Raw genomic sequence first — 19,339 nt, forward strand, 5'->3', positions numbered from 1 at the left:
AGTGATTAATCACTTACTATTAGGTATATATATCAAATTAAGTAAGCAATCTCACCATCACAGGTAAGGTCCAGCAAGATAACATACATGTCAAGAGTTTGGTGTCCCACTTTTCCCTTGGATCACAATACATCACCCAGAGTCTATGGGTCATAAATAATATTCTTACATATTCTTACATCTTTGGACATTCACAAGGAGCAAATACCAGAAATAAAATCAGGCTCTTTAATGGGTTATTTGTTTCTCAAATACATATCAGATAGGAGTGGGGCTATTCTTACCATTGTTCCCAGTCATGGCACAAATGAGTACTTGCATGTCTATCTCTCTTGTCTTTCAGCTACTCAAAATGGTAAATCAATTAGACTTTTTCCAAGTTAACAATTTTCTTACTTCTTAAAGTTCTTGGGTTTTTACCACATTATTCTCACCCTATTTTGGCTCTTGGGTATATAGCATGTAGTCCATCACCTATGCTAGTTTCACTTCGGTCTTCTATTTGTGCATTAAAAGGTGAAAGAACTGTTTTACAGGACAGTTTTTTCCCACTCTTCAAAGGTGCTACAGTCTGGGGTCTCAGGAGATATTGCTGGGTGTGAACAGCCCACATGGAGATACTGTGAAATCTTTATCTTTGGTTTTTTTCTTAGGAACTGAGAGGAGGAAATGCCTGCCAGAATTGTAGACATACTTGTGAATTAATGAACTGGACAGAAATAGATGATTGCTTAATGTTGCCTCCAGCTCTACATGCTCTGATGTATGATTTTGGGTTAGTAAAGCAACTACTAAATAGCATCCAAATTATACTTGTGTAACCGTATCCATACAAACATTCCAGGCACAAGTACAGGATTTCTAAAGACCTACTTTATTTTTTGCAGGAAAAGCAGAGGGAGAGGACAATGAATTTAGATGTAGCTCAAAGGGGAAGAGCTGTCACATCAAACTAATACAGAGAGCTTACAGACATCTAAGCAGTGCTACTCATGGATTCTTTACTGGTTCCAGCCTCCTGTGGGATGGAGTCCATCTGACTAAATGTTCTTATCTACAGATGTAAATGCTTGTGCCAACAAGTGATCCTAGGCTCATCTTGTGGTCAGTGGAGAGATAATCAAGATACTTAATGGAGATTAAGACACAATTCATTTCATCCTAAAGCAGATATTTACATTTGGTGAAATCATATCCAATTCTAATAACTGTTTTGGTTAAATCTCTATCTCATATAATAAGTGCTCTAATAACTACCTGAAACATAAATGTATGGGAGATGTCACAGGCTGAATGAAAAATTCTACCCTGGAAAATTAAGGAAAGGGGGGATTCCAAATGGTTCATGAACACTTCTTTCCTCATTTCCTTACAACATCATTCCCCTTAAAACCCATGTGGATTCACATAGGGAGAAATGCTAAACTGCCTACTCTCCCAGGCAGCCTGCTACGTTACATGATTGTAGTGCTACACCAAAGTGTTCTGTAGTACAAATCACTGTTTGCAAGAAAGGAGGAAAACCTACTTTTTCTTTAAAGCTCTGAGAAGAGGAGATTTAATCCATTAGAAATATTTTCACATTGGCATTCACTTCAACTAAAAATACAGCAGCTTGGAAGTACATCATAGATTCAGTTAAGGACCATGACTTCAGGACCCTAGATTTTTTTTACACTCAGTGCAGTCCTAATTTTCATGTATAAAGGCAGAGTAGTACAAGTCATGAAAAAAACTACCCCCTGAATTCATCTGAATTTACAGTAGTAGCACTTGTTGAGGAGAAATGCAATAAATATGTTGATGCTACTTAATTATCCATATTACCTACGTCAACTTACCTACTATTAAGAGAAGGCAATTTAACAATTCAGTGCAAACTTTGTCTCTTTCCTATGACTTTGAGAATCTTGGAATTTCCCTAAAACTAAACACAGGCAGCTCTGTAAAATTATCTGCTCTGGCATGAGAAAATAGAAGAGTACAAGCAAATCTGTCTATAAAGCCAAACAGGGCAAAGTCCTGGCAATGATGTGACATGTTTCACCTTTAATGTACGTGTCTGAGGGTGGACTGAATAGGGTATAGATGGACATGAAATTCACATGTTATGGTGAATTGTGGAATGGGGATGAGGGATCTAGTAGACATTACTGAAAGAAAGTGGTCCCAGCTTGGTCATATGCAGTGGGTCTTCTTCCCACCAAAAAGTCTTTCTTCTAATGTCATTGACTTAGTCTGGTTCCCATTTACTCTTTCATACACAAGTTATTCTTCCCTCTTTATCTTCTCTTATCTTTTCCATTGTTCATCTCATATACAGTCAAAATATTGCAGCAAATCAGCCCTGACTCTCTTCTTATTCACTCCTATATTCAGGCATTTGCCTTAAGAGCTCACAGCTGTGATTGATGTGCTAGGTCTTGTAAAACCAACGAAAGACTCTATATGGCTGAAGAGAAAAAAAGAAAATTGTGTACAATAGCATGGGCAGCATGGCCCCTTTAATCTCCTTGCTTCACCTTTAATCTAAATTTTTTGATCAAAACCAACTACCTCTGAAGTTACTGTCAACCAGAATTTCATATTACCTTTTATAAAGATATTTAGTGAATGGCTTTCAGCCTAAGTGGACCGGTCACGAGTGTTCAAGGGCAGAGAGTTGATTTCTTGGTTACATTTAAAATAGTGTCCTGGAATCTATTACACCAGCCAGAAGACAATGTGGGCCACTGGGTCCACACTACAAACAATGGGATAAAATAGCACAGCTTTTCCAATCTTCAGCATGGGATGACAGCAGGGCAGAAATAGAGCAGGTTTCAACACAAAAAGGTGACTTGCTCATAAAATCCCTGAAAGTTTAGGTTTTAATTTGGCCTCATGCTGGCTGGAGATCAGTTAAAGTCAGATTTTCCTTGAAACCGCATATCATTCAGGTTCACAGTAAAATGTGCCGGTTTTGGCTGGGGTAGAGTTAATTTTCTTCATAGTACCTAGTATGGGGCTATGTTCTGGATTTGTGCTGAAAACAGTGTTGATAATACAGGGATGTTTTCGTTATTGCTGAGCAGTGCTTATACAGAGTCAAGGCCTTTTCTGCTTCTCACCCCACCCCACCAGCCAGTAGGCTGGGGGGGCACAAGGAGTTGGGGGGGGACACAGCTGGGACAGCTGACCCCAACTGACCAAAGGAAAATTCCATACCATATGGCGTAATGCTCAGTAATAAAAGCTGGGGGAAGAAGAACGAAGGGAAAAATATTCAGAGTGATGGCATTTTGTCTTCCCAAGTCACCGTTAGGTGTGACGGAGCCCTCCTTTCCTGGAGATGGCTGAACACCTGCCTGCCGATGGGAAGTAGTGAATTAATTCCTTATTTTGCTTTGCTTGCGTGCATGACTTTTGCTGACATAATTACAGAAGGAAGAGCCTATGTGGGCTGAACTTCTGCTGACTTGTCCAGGTTCTCTACCGAAGTTAAACATGAAATACTGTGGAACTTGAAATGCCTCTGTTAACAATAATAGAGAACTATATATTTATGTTGTTCAATGGAAACAAACAAACAAACCCCAGCATATTACCAACTTAAGTACAAGAAATAAAAATGGCTGTATTAATTCAATACAGTTCAATATCTTATTCCTGATGGTCATCAACAGTGGGTACTTAGAACAAAAAATAAGAAAATATAAATAAATAATTGGTGATACTTCCCTAAATACTCTTCCAGTTTCTGATTTCAGGTTATGTTTATGATTTACATGTGTTTGAGGAGCTTCCTCAGTCTCTCTGATCTCTTTAAATAAAGTATGACTTCAGACTCTCTCAGGCTGTAGGTGACCCTCTTAACCAAACCATTGTTACTGAAGAGTACCACACCACCTGTATTTATGTAAATCAGTTTTAAAAAAAGGAGAAATATTCATGTTCCCCAATTATATGATCATGTTAACATAGAATGAAAATTACATCATAAAAGACAAGAAGCTTTATAAAGCATTGACTATTGACATAATTTTGAGGTCAAAGTGATATGTCAGTTCAGTAAACTTTAAGTTTTATTCTGTATTAAAAACTCTGACACTTATGACCAAAAAGATTATTATTTCATCTCTGGCTGGAGAAAAGGGTTAATGCTATGTAAGCATGTAAGGTAGATCCAGGAATGATCATAGCTGTATTTAAAGACTTTGAAAATACAACAGTTTATAATCACACTTGCTCTGAGTTAGGCATTGAGTCTAAGCTACTCATCTAGACTCTATATAGAGAATCAAAAGACACAGATTAGGATCTCCTGAGACAGACATCTTAAAATGGGATGAATGACCTTCTGGAAGTGTTCATTTATCTCTCCATTCATAGTAGTATGATCCTAAATGATAGTCCAGACAGCTAACTTTTAGACAGTTAAGGTTAGATAAGATTAATCTCTCACCTTGTGATTAAGGAAAATAATTTTATACATTAATTTTATCTCTATTCTCATCAAATATAAATTAATGTTATCTAATTTAATCTTTTTGTGTCCACGTTGTTTCAGATCTAGCTACCAGGTTAATAGCTAATTTCTTATTTATTTAGAAAGATACTTGTGTCAAACACATACACAGAAACACACTCACAAAACTAATAGTATTTATCCTTACATGCAAAGTGCCCAGAACTTCATTTATGAACAGAAATAAAATACTTATGTAAGTATACTCACACTATAATATACATAATCCTCATTAAGCAAAGTGGTTTTAAAGCTCCTGCCTCTCCTTTCTGTAGTAATTCTCCATGTTTCTAATTCTTTCCTATTCCCCAGTGCCTGATAGTGGGAAGATGAGGTTTTTTTCATAAGAATATAAAATAAAACGTAAAATGTACTTTGTCACTAATCAGAATTTCCTAGAGTATTAGACCTACCCTTTCGACCCAGCTGAGCAGAAACTCATCAAAGTATAAGCCTGGCTATAGACAGTTTGTCCACTCTGATCATCACTGTAGTACCTGAGCACTACCACAAATCTTTCTAGCATTAGGTGAAGAAAGATTATGACTTTGACATCATCTAGATTTTTGCATAATAATCATAGAATCATAGAATCGTTTAGGTTGGAAAAGACCTTTAAGATCATCCAGTCCAACCATTAACCTACACTACCAAGTCCACTCTAAACCAATCAAGGGTAGACTAGACTAAACCATGTCCCAAAGTGCCACATCTGCCCATTTTTTTAACACTTCCAGGGATGGTGACTCCACCACCTCTCTGGGCAGCCTGTTCCAATTCTTGACTACCCTTTCCGTAAAGAAATTTTTCCTAATTTCCAACCTAAACCTCCCCTGGTGCAGCTTAAGCCCATTTCCTCTCGTCCTGTCGCTAACTACTTGGGAGAAGAGACCAACACCCACCTCACTACACCCTCCTTTCAGGCAGTTGTAGAGAGCGATAAGGTCTCCCCTCAGCCTCCTCTTCTCCAGGCTAAACAATCCCAGTTCCCTCAGCCGCTCCTCAATAACGTGCCAGAAACAGACCAAGAGGATAAACAAGGATCTATTCAGAACTAAAAGTCTTTTATTCAGGAAGCCAGTCTTTGTTAATACATGTATCCTGACACAACAGAGGTTAATGAAGGTCTGATCTGACAACCAGGAATATCAAAGGGGGGTTTGGCTGGACCTTTTAGACCTCAAGCAAGAACTGCTCACTGTTACCTTGTCCTTCTAGAGACCCTAGAAAGATATTTACTTTTTTAATAGAAATAAGACATTTTGTTAATTTAACAATGAGCTTGGCTTACTCAGTTCTACTTGTTTATATGCAAATGTAGAACAAATTCTTATTATCTCATCTAAATTGGCAACATGTCTTAGTAGAATCAATTCAAGTGTAATACAAGCCATTATCTCTCTGACTTTGCCTGGGAGTTTTTCACCCCCACAGGAGCAATAGAGAAGGATTTGCTTGGAAGATATTTCCCCTTCTTCTTAAATTTGCATTTATACTTTAGAATTATTGACTTCTGTCATTAGCAGGAATATAGTAGAACACACATTCTGTGTTACAGGAATGTATATGAAAGGATAACCTGCAATATACTTCAATTCTCTGACCTGTGCTCAGAACACATCATGGCTTCTGCTCAAGTCACATGCATCTGTTGTTTTTGCTTCAAATCCAGTGAGTCTGGCAGGGCTGGTACCTGCCATCAGCAGGTAGGACTGGAGTGTCACGAATGCAGGTTTGTGAATCCTGCTGATTATGTCAATTTATCGTGAATGAGTGACTTTACACAGTTTGATTTAGTAGCAGCTTAGAATTTACTTGTAGCAAATTGCAGGATTTGGTTGTAATATTTTAATAGCACTCAGTCATCAGTGATTAACAATGTGATTAGACAAAATTGATCAAAACAGTGACTTAGTTACAGATTCAAAGATGGCAAGGTCCACTCTATTACTACGTGGAAACGCATAAAGGAAAATTAAGTTACACTGAGTTGGAATGATTCACAGAGGGATTGTGGGTGCAGGGGATAAGGAGGACCCTCCCGTTGAGTCATGAGGTTCAGAATAGACCCCCTTGCTTTCTGAACTCCTTTTCAGAGAGGAGTCTAGGTGTGGCTAGGTCCAATCTTAGTCTCAGACTTGGTCAACGGTTTATAGGAATAAGGATAATGCAGCAGTATAAGACTCACTTTGAAATTAAATCGTACATCTACAGACTACTTAAACTGATTCACACATGCATACACACAAACATGAATATATATCTACACATACATAAAAAGAATTGGTATACCAGTTTAAAGATTCCCCTCGAGTTCAGTGAAATACGTCTAATGTCTTGGCATTTCTCAGCGGGCGAAAGTTGAAGGAGTGAGGGGTTTCAGCCCAGGCTCCACTGTCAGGCAGCAATGGACCTCCAATTTTAGCAAACTAGGAGTTTGCTAGCTCTGAGAGGAGTCCTGCTCAGAGGGAGATGCTGGTGCAGTCCGCTGCAGTCCAGGAGAGCTCAAAGGGCCTCACTTAGGACTGCTGTTTTATAGGATCGTGAGATGATTGGCTTCAGTCATTGTGAATCTCCATCCGAGCCACGATCTGGGTCAGTAATTACTGCTCTGTGTCAAAGCTGTCAGGGGTAACTGATTGTTCTCATTCCCCTGTTCTCACTCCCTGCTTCAACCATGTAAGACTTTCTGATAAGGACAAGGCCACTCTCCGCTTCGACCATGTAGGAGTTTCTGGTAGAATTAAGGGGCACCTAACCAACCAGCTCACTACACAAGGCCGCGGTCTGGTAGGAATCCCTGAGGTTGCAAAGTGGTTGAAAAGAAAAAAAAAAAAAAAAAGGGGGGGGGGGCGGGGATGCACCACCACATGGAGTCAGGACATGGATATGTCACACCTCATCTTGGGGCTAGCCAGTGTTCCTCAGCATGGGTGTAACTCTAGGTCTGCATCAGGGACCTACGTCTCAGCCTGCTTCAGCCTACCTGCATTGAGGGCAATTATTGCAGTTCAGTTGCTTTACAAACAGTTCACCATGGGAAATGTAACTGTGACTCATCCAGTCCTGGTAAAGCAGCAAAAAGGTGTGTCTATGCAAGCTTACACTCTCCTTCACTCATACAATTGACTTTTTTGCCTGTCAGAAAGGTGGTGGTGGCAGATCACAGCTCCATCTCCCATCTCTTACTTTCCCCCATTTCCTCACCTACACGGAGATGCATTGAGCATGAACAATTTCTTCTCTTTCAAACATGGAATCAGGATCTGGGGAAATTCTTCTCCTCCCAAAATGGGAATGAATACAGTCATTACTTCTCTTTGATGACACAAAGTTACAGATACAACCAAACCAAAACCTTGTTAAAAAAATAAAAACAATAGTAAAGAACAATTAAAATAGTCAGAATAAGATTTGCATTTGTCCATAGTATTAAAAACAATGCAAGACTGTCACCTGGAAGTAAATCATTCAGGATATTTTTCCCATGATGGAGTATTATTCTTCATACTGCTCACAGCCGACATATCCGTATCAGAACTGAGGCGTATTTTCTAACAGAGGATGATGACATATGCCTAGTAAGTGCAAAGCTGGCAGTGCTTACAGCAGCACATAACCAAGGAGCTGCTCATTTGTTTTGAGTGTCCTAGACTATACGTTAGGAGTCTTGGAGTCATGTCAAACTACCTAGCAATAATTGTAGCAGTCATCTGTGAATAGTGATATCTGGCAGCATATTAGTAGCTCATTTAATTTATTGTCTTCCCACCTTATTAGCAGTACATCACAAGGCTGGAAAACTTTCTAAGCTCATATTTCAAAAGCAGAGCCCTTAAAGCTGCACCTTAAAACGAGAAATTTTGGCTCATGTGATTTTCTCCAGTCATGTCAATATAAACTCCAGACATTATTGTGTTGCAGAGCTCTCATTCATGCAATGACAGCTTTGTCTCCCCAGTGGCTAAGCTGGCTGTTAGAGTGATTCACTGCAATCAGCCTCAAAGGTTTCCAAGACAGACCCCAAGGTAACTTAGAAAGTTGTAGGGAAGTTTGACAGGCTGCTTTGTTTTGTTTTGTTTGGAAATAATGCTCAGAAATCAGTGAGCAGTGATGGCAAGGAAGGAACTTCAACCTTTGTTTGAAACAGGTTGCTTGCTTTGCTTGGGGACACAACCACAAAGCAACAAATACCAGGGACATCAGGCACACACAAAAGCTCACATGGGCTCATGTACGCACAACAGGAAGGATAAAATTTGCTGTATATGATACCACATATCGTATTCTTTCCATTACTCTTCAAGTACTTGAAGTATTAAAACTGGAGAGTTAGTGCTCTCAGCCCTGTTCTTTGACTGTTCTGTCTATAACTCATGTATTTACATATGTATCTCTGAGAAGGTAGAACTAAGATTCCTGTAGTCCTGAGACATTCTGCTCCTAAGCTCTGTGTTCAAAGATTTAGCTCAATCACAAATAGATTAATCTTGCGAACTGCATTATAAATATTGAGTCAGACCATTGATTATCTTTTATATGAGGTATGGCCCACTGCCAAGATAAAAGTTGGAGGTGCTTTAGGGAAGAGCGCACATTGTTCTCTACTAGGCATAAATATGACCAGCTGCTGTTCTTTAAATGATACAGTCTCCCATCCTGAGTTCAGACTGCAAACATTTCACTACATCTTGCAAAACAGATAATAAAGAGAATAACTTATGTTCTTTCATGTTGGCTTGTTATAAGAATAGTAGATCTATTGTGCCAACATTTTCAAAGCAACAGGTCACATTATTTCCAACCAGAGACAGGGGAGGAATAGCTGATTTTGAATATATCATAATTCTTAAATCAGAAAAGAATGTGTATTCTTCAATAGGAAAGTGTTTTCAGGATGTTTTATTGACTGTGATGTTTATTGGCCTAAGCGTTAAAAGATACAGCTAGATAAGCACTAATGCTGGCCTCACACCTTCCACTGTGGGTAAGAATTCAATGCTTAGCTAGGGTTTGCTGAATAAATTATTTAGAGGCTTCTTGTTTCATGATATGAAAGCAGACTTTCATTGCATTTGTGGGGTTTATTTTTGTCTTCAAAAGTTTTCATAAATTTATGCTGAAGTTCCCAATCTTAAAAGCACATAGACCTGCTTCTTGAAGGAACAGTCAGATGAACAAAGGAAGCAAAATAAAGGAAGTCAGAGGGCTGTCAGTGATCCCATGAAATTCCACACCCTCCCCCCCAAAAAAAACCCCAACCCAACAAACCACCCAAAGCCAGCAAAAAAACCATTATAGGTCAAGTATAATGAGGTAGCCACAACTGTCAAAGATTTCAAGACTTATAATACATGTAAAATTGTTTAACTGAGTTCTCTAAGTCACCTGCCAGTGTAAAAATTGAACTAACAGCCTGCTCCCATGTCATGGTTTAACCCCAGCCAGCAACTAAGCATCACACAGCCGCTCGCTCACTCCCCCACGGTGGGATGGGGGAGAGAACTGGAAGGGGAAAAGTGAGAAAACTCATGGGTTGAGATAAAGACAGTTTAACAGGTAAAGCAAAAGCTGCACACACAAGCAAAGCAAAATAAGGAATTCATTCACTACTTCCCATCGGCAGGCAGGTGTTCAGCCATCTCCAGGAAAGCAGGGCTCCATCACACCTAACGGTGACTTGGGAAGACAAATGCCATCACTCTGAACGTCCCCCCCTTCCTTCTTCTTCCCCCAGCTTTTATTGCTGAGCATTACACCATATGGTATGGAATTTTCCTTTGGTCAGTTGGGGTCAGCTGTCCCAGCTGTGTCCCCTTCCAGCTCCTTGTGCACCCCCAGCCTGCTTGCTGGTGGGGTGGGGTGAGAAGCAGAAAAGTCCTTGGCTCTGTGTAAGCACTGCTCAGCAGTAATGAAAACATCCCTGTACAATCAACACTGTTTCCAGGACAAATGCAAGACATAGCCCCATACTAGCCTCTACGAAGAAAATTAATTCTATCCCAGCCAAACCCAGCTCATTCTAAAAGATACAAGTTCGGTGGCTGGTCTTTGAAATAGAGCAGATAATTCATGATGAAATGAAGGGAAGGACCAGAGGATGCTTTGTCCTTTGTAAGACTGAATCCAAAGGTACTGCTGAAAAAGTCTGCTAAGGCACGAGTTAACATTGTCAGGACTCATAGTATCATTAAGGTTGAGGTAAGAACTATAGAATTTAAGCTATAAAATTGAAATAAGTATCAAATTCAAGTTTCTATTATAAATGTGATATAGTCGTGCATCTGGGCCGTGTCTGTGTAAACATAAGTCATAAGACCCAGTAAGACTGGTCCAGAAACTCTCCATCTAGTCGGCTGCACAGACAATACGACAGACCCACACGAAACAAGGTAATGGACTGAACACTTAGATGGCTTCACAGCAACTCTTTTGACTCATTGCTACAGGAGCTCTCCAGTGTGGGAATTTTGGACAGTCCTACAGATTTCCCCTGACCAGCTACTTGTGTGCTTCAGTGTGCTGATTAACATCCTTGGTGAGCAATCTGGCTGTTCCAGGCACTCTGCTGGGAGGTTCCTGCTGCAGAATCCATCAAACTGAACAGAGATAAGATGCTTAGGAATGATCAGTAGGAGTTGCTCCTGCAGAGGCAGAGACAGTCAAGTAGGACAGTCTTCTGTAAATAGCTCAAGTTGTTAAACTACATTTTGTACAAAATTTAAGATATTCAATAATGGTGGATCATATGTGTGCTGGATTGGTCACATCAGATCACAGGTCATCTGGATAGAGGAATTCAGCAGAAATTTTCTTTTTTCACATCACACAATCCCTTATTTGCCCTCCTCTGCTCATTGTAAATCTGTCTTCCCTCTTTCTCCCCATCATGATTTGAGGGAGAATATTTGAACAACAAATATTTTCCACATACAAAACCTTTGGTGGTGCAGACACCAAAGACCATAAGGTCTGCAAAAGATTACTTTCTGAATGACAGCCAAGGATTTTCATTTGGCCAGTCAAAACTTTGCTTCAAATCAGTAAAAAAAAAAACAAACCCAAACTATCTGAGATGCCATTCACACATTCTGTCAAAGAGTCTTCTTTCCTGTTTAAGATACTGGGGAATGTATGTCCAACCATTTAGCCAATTTGTGCGGTTAATGGCAATATGTATCTTCTGCTGTCAGCCTTCCACTACAGCACAGGCAGTCATGGACATGAATGACACAGATGACACAGGATCTGTAGTGGCTATTTTTTTCTGAAAATGCTAGTATTTATGCTCACAAAGAAAACAATTTGTACTTGGTGGTGCAGGTACTTTGAAATAAAAGCTATTGTACTTTTTCCCTATAGAGATTTCTCTGCAGCTTTTTAAGCAGTCAAACAAGTGAAAAAAATAAGAAAACATGCTGTAAATTGTTCATACAAAATAATGCAACACTTATCCATGCTAATGATTACTATGAATATCCAAACCATAAACATGTCTCATGAGTGAGAGAGCAGATAAATAGGCTGCATGCTACTAATCGTATCCAGTATAAGCCTTCTAGCCTTCACCTAGTCCCATCTAATTAAACGATGTCTCCCTCCCATGTGGATTTATTTACATGTTGCTATGTCCCTTTGCTAATCCAGGAAAGAATGAAAAGATATAGCTGCTATTAGTACTCATGTTTGGAAGGAAAACTGCTCCTGAAGAAATAAAGCAGGATGCTTTTACAGGCAAGCATCTCCTGCTTGCATCTGAGGTTCAAGCTTGAATCTGAGGTTCAGCAGATATCAGACCAGTTCTTGGTCCAATAAGCTAAATAAAGAACAAGTTCCATTTCTGACCCTGAGATTGAGTGATACATCACAACTGGCAACCTTAAGGGTCAACTCTGTCTCTCCCTAAACAGGGTGCCAGTGTTCATACCATGAGGGTTCATGCTCGCCTATAAGCTCTGCCCAACAGAATAGTGTGTCTTGGCACAGGCCATAACCATGCCAGAGACCATGCTACCAAATAGTATGGATGATCAGACAATATTTAAGCCCATGCTCTAGTGCTACTAGCTCACAAATACAGATGTAAGCTCCATGTGATCCACAGAACATAATTTAATCTCTCACTCTCACATGGTTCTAACATAAATAGTATTTCTTGTCTCCCAGCCCTTTCCTGTCTTTGCTGGTGACAATAACCCACTCCTATTTCAAGAGATTAATGAAGTTTTTCTTTGGCTAGAACTCTTAGGCATTAGGAATAACAAAAAATAACACATCTGTCTTGAAATCATCACTTGGCAAAAATATCATCATGTACCATGAGGTTTCCTATGGAAAGTTCAACACTGTCTTAATGCTTAAGATTAATATTGGCACATCCCTTATCTGTTTGTACACATTTCTAGTTCCTGAAGCCTATTTCTGCTTGTTAAGAGTGGAAGAGCTGAATGAATTGACAGTTAGATAACGTACCTAGTATATTTAATTTTACACACAGAGATCATTTCTCAGAGAGAGTCAAAAGAGGCATCTTCCTTCTGACAAGAATGTTACGTGTCCTTTGTGTTGTTTATTTTTGTGCATTTTTTTTTTAAGATTACCATAATGACAACAAAGCAACAATGACAAAGTCCACCTGTATTCTCTGATTTCCCAGTGGAATTTGTGCATGGCACTCAGAAAACAAACAAAACTCTTGACAGAGAAACAACACAATGCTTGTGAGCTAGTGAGGAGCATGGAGATGGGCCAGGCATACAGACGTGTGCTGCAGCCTAAAAACAGGTATAGGAAAATAGGAGGGTAGGACAGGGAGGAACCTGCCCTCTGTTATATCACTTGACTGTGCTACAGAGCCGCTTTCAAAAACAGATGCTATAACCTTCCAGGAGCATGTACTTGTGCTTAAGGGAGAGCTGTGAGGCAGCAGGAGTCCTGGATTTGTGTACACATCTTTTCACACCTTTCTTTTTTGCCAAAACCTAGACTGTCACAGCCTGAGGTCTGCCCTACAGGTAGATCTAGTTTTTGTGCAGCTGCACTTTGAATGGTCATGCAGTCACCCTGGCATGCAAATATCTGATATCTCTTCCTGTCAATCAAGGAATGGTTTTACTTCCAAAAAGGCATCTTTATATTGACTTTTGTTGGCACAGCTTCAGTAGTAAGAGTGGCAATAGGGCTGACACCTGACTGGCAAATGTGAGCTGGCAGAAGTTCCATAGGTAAAGACAGGCCAAATCTTTCTGTGACTGGCACAGGTTTGTTTAGTCAGTGTTGTTTACCTGCATCCATATCAGGAATACTTTGCCAGTGCAATGCATGAATATTCTGGTCTCAGGAAAATAGTAATACAAACAAACCCTACATCTACACAAGGGAGATTATTTATGTTTGAGTTAAGGAAGTACCATTTTCTAGTACAAAGAGGGAAGAAAAAAAAGAAAGAGATCTTGCTTGGCTCTTTCCACTACAGCACTGGTGGAAGTGAAGACTATATAAAAACCTATTTCTCCTCTGAGCAAAGAAGGAAGAACCTGAGAAGACTGGGGAAGGAGCACTGATGTTATTGCTCTAGTAGGAGTCTGAGTAGCTGCCATACATTTTTATACTGATGCACATGCAATGGAGTAGCTGTGCTTTGAGCCTATAACCCATAACAGCCAAGGGATTCAACCCTCAGAGACAGTGTAAATTCAACGGGCCAATTAGGACCCATGCAATCTCTGTTTAAAAGAGCAAAGACAATTATCTACATTTTACAGCATGTGGCTTAAGCTTGCAATTAGTCTTATGCTTTGTGGGTTTCTTTTTGGGTTTTTGTTTGGTTGGGTTTTTTTGTTTTGTTTTAATTTAGTTTCCACTTCTCTTTATAGAGAAAAAGCTAAGCTGGACACCCACTAAACCACCTCTATAAAGCTTGGACACCACAGTGAACACATGGCCATCCCCCATTTCTGCAGGAAAGCCACATGTTCACGATCTGCCTATTTTAATTGTGCCATGGGTGTCGTATTTGTCTCTAAGAGGCTACTGGGTCTTGCTGTGTGCCTTGCTGTCTCTGGCACACGGGAAGCACAGATGAGAAGCCGCTGGGCATTGCCAGCCAGTGCTCAGCTGCTGCTGCATGGCAAGGGGGGCTCAGAGGGGTAGGAGTGTCTGCAGCTGCTGCGCTCTGAATGTAGGACCAGGTTTCAGTGAGCCATGGAGACAGATGCAGAAGAGGATTAGAAGAGGCAGAGAAGGTCAGTAAGATAACTCTATACAATTTCTTCCTAACAGAGACAAATATTGGCAGCCTGAGGAAGAAATGATGAAAACTGCTTCTTTAGTCTACATGTATTACAAAAAAAGAGAAAAAGAAAAACTTTTTTTTTTTTTTTTTTGTGGGGACAGTGGAGTTACTGTCCAGTTACCTAACCCTGAGTGCAGGCCTGTGGCAAAGAGTAAGACTAAATATTCCCTTCAGATCTTAACAACCTATGAGTTTTGGAGGACAATGTTTCCTCATGCCCTTTGATATCCCAACTAGAGAAGGGAGGTGTCTGTCTTCCTGCAGACATCTCCCTGTGAAAGGTCTCCTGGGATTTAAACTCATGAAGGCAGGGAACTGGCTGGTGATCCTTACCTCAACAGTGTCATGCAGGTGAGAAAACAGAGGAAGAAGGTCTCAGTTTTCAGAGCAGAAGCACCTTGAACAGGAGGATCTGCCTCTGAGAACCTGCAATTCTTATAGAGGTAGATTTTGCAGATAATAACAGATGACTGTAATAAAACCTGGCAGTTTCTTTAATGTTATATTTATATGCATCGTTATGAAGGACTATAACTAACACATGGAGAAATATTTCTTCACAGTCTTATTTCCTTATGGGAGAAACAACATTATAATGACAATGCCTTACTGATCTGGGATTCTTGCTAGTACAGAAGAGCTGTTTTAAAAGAAAGATTATGTGTTTGCCTCTCTCTGTGTGTGTGTGTATGCACATGTGTATATTCATATGTATGAAACACCAGTATTAGACTAGTAAATACCTTTGGAAAGTTTTCCAGGCACTGAGAGCAACTGGCATGGAAAAGCCCACATCTGCTTTGTTGGACTCTCTCAGCTTCCAAAACCAAGTCACCACTCTCAAACAGTTTATTGGGAATTGTTCCTGACCAGGCTAACATCAGAGCTGTGACCAGGACTTGAGTGGGAGAATGCTGCTTTTCCAAGCAAGAGACCATTCTAACTACTTAGCAGGACATTTAAAAAAAATGTATTTAACAATAGTATTATGGGGTAAGGGCATAATATCAGATGCTATTAAATTTATTTGTATAGCCATAATCAGAGAGGATACAGACATTTCCTAATGCATATACTGTGTACCAGGCAGATATTGGCAGAGAAAGCCAGTTTCAGATACCTGAAAATAACAGTAATATTCTCTGTCTATCCTCACAGACATTCTCAGGAGGAGCCATACATGACAGCAGCTTATCAGGTTGGTGAGAAACTATCTTCATAACAGTAGAGCCATAAGTATCATCTCTACAGAGAATTTTCTGACCAGAAGAGAGAGCAGGTGTAGTCATCTTCTAATTTATATTTTTTATCCCTGCATTTATTTTTATTTGGCTAACAATGAATACATAATATATACACTTTATTGTATCAAATAACAGGGTTCTCTGGTGAGTAAGATAATATCTCTAATTTCCCAGGGTTACCTGTGTTACTGAGCCAATAAAGTACTGTTCATTGCTATTATTGGATTTCAAACCTGACCTGAGTTTTACTTTTATTAACATTTGTATTAATTTGACTGCATTATAGATGAATGTGCCATCTCTGAAATGGAAAAAGGTATATGCTGGTCAAAAGGGGTTGAATATGAAATTCCCAATAATTTTGATATTTCCAGGGAGGGGGAAAAAACAAAAACAAAAGGAAGAACCGGTTTGTCATGGTTTAACCCCAGCTGGCAACTAAGCACCATGCAGCCACTCGCTCACCCTCCCTTCCCTGGTGGGATGGGGAGAGAATTGGAAGGACAAAAGTAAGAAAACTTGTGGGCTGAGATAAGAACAGTTTAATAATTAAAATAAAATAGTAATATTAATTTTTAAAAATGGTGAAAAGGAAAACAACAAGAAGAGGAACAAAAACCACAAAAAAACAAGTGATGCAACCGCTTACCACCCACCCATCGACGCCCAGCCAGTCCCCGAGCAGCGATCGCTGCCCCCTGGCCAACCCCCCCCCAGTTTCTATACTGAGCATGATGTCATAAGGTATGGAATAGCCCTTTGGTCAGTTTGGATCGACTACCTTGGCTGTGCCCCCTCCCAGTTTCTTGTGTACCTGGCAGAGCATGGGAAGCTGAGAAGTGCTTGACCAGCATAAGCAGTACTTAGCAACAATTGAAACATCAGTGTGTTATCAGCATTATTCTCATCCTAAGTCCAAAACACAGCACTAACCAGCTGAAACCAGGACACAGTTCTAAAGGACATGAAGCATAAAGCACAAGAGCTGCTGAGCAGGATGTCCATAAGAAAATTATGAAAGTCCAAATGTCCCAGGCAAGAACACAGAGAAGGCTTGAGTATTCACAGTGTATGCGATTGCTCCAATAAGCCTGCACATTACATGTACATCACTGAATCATGGAGGGGATAACGAACAAAAAAACACTGAAAAAAAAGAAGTAGCTAAATACTTCATTTGCTTATCAAAAGCTCTGCATAAGCATGTCTCCTTGAACACAGTCAACATGGTCTTCTCCCTGGAGCAATGAGAAAGTAAATGTTGCCACCTGGTTCTGCTCAGGCAGGAGGTTTGATCTAAGGTCTGCCCATGACTGTTGCTGAAGTCTGCAGGAGCTTTCCCTTTTACTTCAGTAGAGGCTATTCCCACATCTTCTCATTGGACTTTGAGCGCCTGACTGAAATGTGTAAGATAGGAATATAGTCATGTTAAGCTTCCTCTATACTCTATAGAAAAAGAGATTGATGCTGCCCACCTAAAATCTAAATGACCTCTGGAATGTCCTCTATTTCTCCATTGATTTCTCTCTCTCTATTCATTTTAATGTGTAGAGCAGATATATCTGTAAATTAGCTAGTTCCGTTATGTGCCAAAACCTTGCTTGAATCAACATGCTTTATCTGAACACTTTTTCTCCCCAAGAAATCTTGTCCCTTTGTAAGCAAACGTCCGTAGTTTCAAACCCACTGTTTTTGTAGAGGCAAAATTTAACAATACCAAATAATTTTGGTAAAAAAGAAATTTCATGTTTGCACTTAAAAATACCCTGAATATTGTAGAGATGATTCAAGAACAGTGCCAGTTAAGTAAATATGCTTTCAGCAGTTCTCAAGAAGCACTACAATCTGCAGCAGTCTATCCTATACAGGTTTTGTTTCCCTAATGACAGCATTAAAGTGGTAAAAACAAAGACGGCTTTTATTCTCACACAGAGTGTGTCCCTAAAATTCATTGGAAAAAAATTACTGTGTACATGGAGTAAATTGGAAAATTGTTATGCTGAGACAACTAATGTAATGAAGAAATGCTGACCAGTTTACGGTAAAACTGGTTCTTCTTTCTCGATTACTGCATGTTGTTACACTGCCTGCTCCAGCCAGATTAAAATTACTTTAATGACTTGGATGAATGGCATCAGGCGTTAGCAGAGCTCATGGAGTCTCCAGTGAGATTGTTGCTCTGTATTTTACTTCTGTTAACAAAATTAGATATGAATTGCCTGTGTGTCCTCAGAAGAGTTGTTTCTTGTATACAGGGTTTCCCACAGAATATAAAAGCAAGACAATGCTTTTCAAGAATTGTTTCACGCAAATTTCTTTAGACTATGAATCACTGGATAATTTACCCAGAGGATAATGATGTATGCCTCAATAAAAAATGTTTGGTATAATTATAATTTTATTCACAAGCTACTTAGCTTGTGCTCACTGAAGGTATTTTGGTGTTTTTTTTTTTTTTCCCAGTGACTTTGATTTTCCCTACTATGTCAATTTTGAACTTTGCTGCCTGCCATTATAACTGCAAAGTTTATGTGAAAACTCTGGTTCTGGTTTGCTGGAGTCCTGTGTAGCATAATAATGATGAGGGATAAAATGTTTTTCTCAAATCTTGATTTTGTTCTTATTCTTTTCTTAGACAAGCAGAGCTCTTAACGTCCTCACTGAGCAAAGTTTAAAGTTGCTAGCTTGGATACAATTTTCAGTGAAGCTGTTACAAAAGTGCAGGTAAGTATTTACTTTTGGGGTAGAAATCATGCTTCTGTGATGGTGTTGAAATTGTTGGAGCTAGATACAATTGGACAAGAACATTGTTCTGCGTAGTTCTTAGTAATAAGAGTGCATCTACATAAGAGCATTGGTGTGGCACCTGGAAGTCCCACACATGGACTTTCTGTGCTAGGCCCTCAAAAAGCTGAGAACATAAAGATGGTCCCTGCTCTGAGCTTCTCATAAATCAAAATCCTAAGCAAGGGGTTGTTCACAGAACACCAGTAAATAACAAGGCAGCACCACTGGCAGCTAAGTACAGCAGGGCCCTGTTTGATGCAATTGCCTGCAAGAAAATAAGGCAGCTTTGGTAAACAGTGTGAAGAGCCTGAGTTGCCTTGCCTAGGGCTAACACCTTGAAATTGTGGGGTAGTTTTAGCGACTGCTCTGTGCTGTATTTTCCACAAACAAAAAAATGCCCATGAGACATATCAATGGTGCCTTCACTCTACTCAGACCGTGGGTACAGTGGAGCACAGGGTGATCCAAGCTTCCTGTTCTTCAGCATGGAGCAGATGTCTAAAACTC

The sequence above is a fragment of the Pelecanus crispus genome, chromosome 2 (assembly GCF_030463565.1).
Source record: "Pelecanus crispus isolate bPelCri1 chromosome 2, bPelCri1.pri, whole genome shotgun sequence".
In the NCBI taxonomy this organism is placed as follows: Eukaryota; Metazoa; Chordata; class Aves; order Pelecaniformes; family Pelecanidae; genus Pelecanus; species Pelecanus crispus.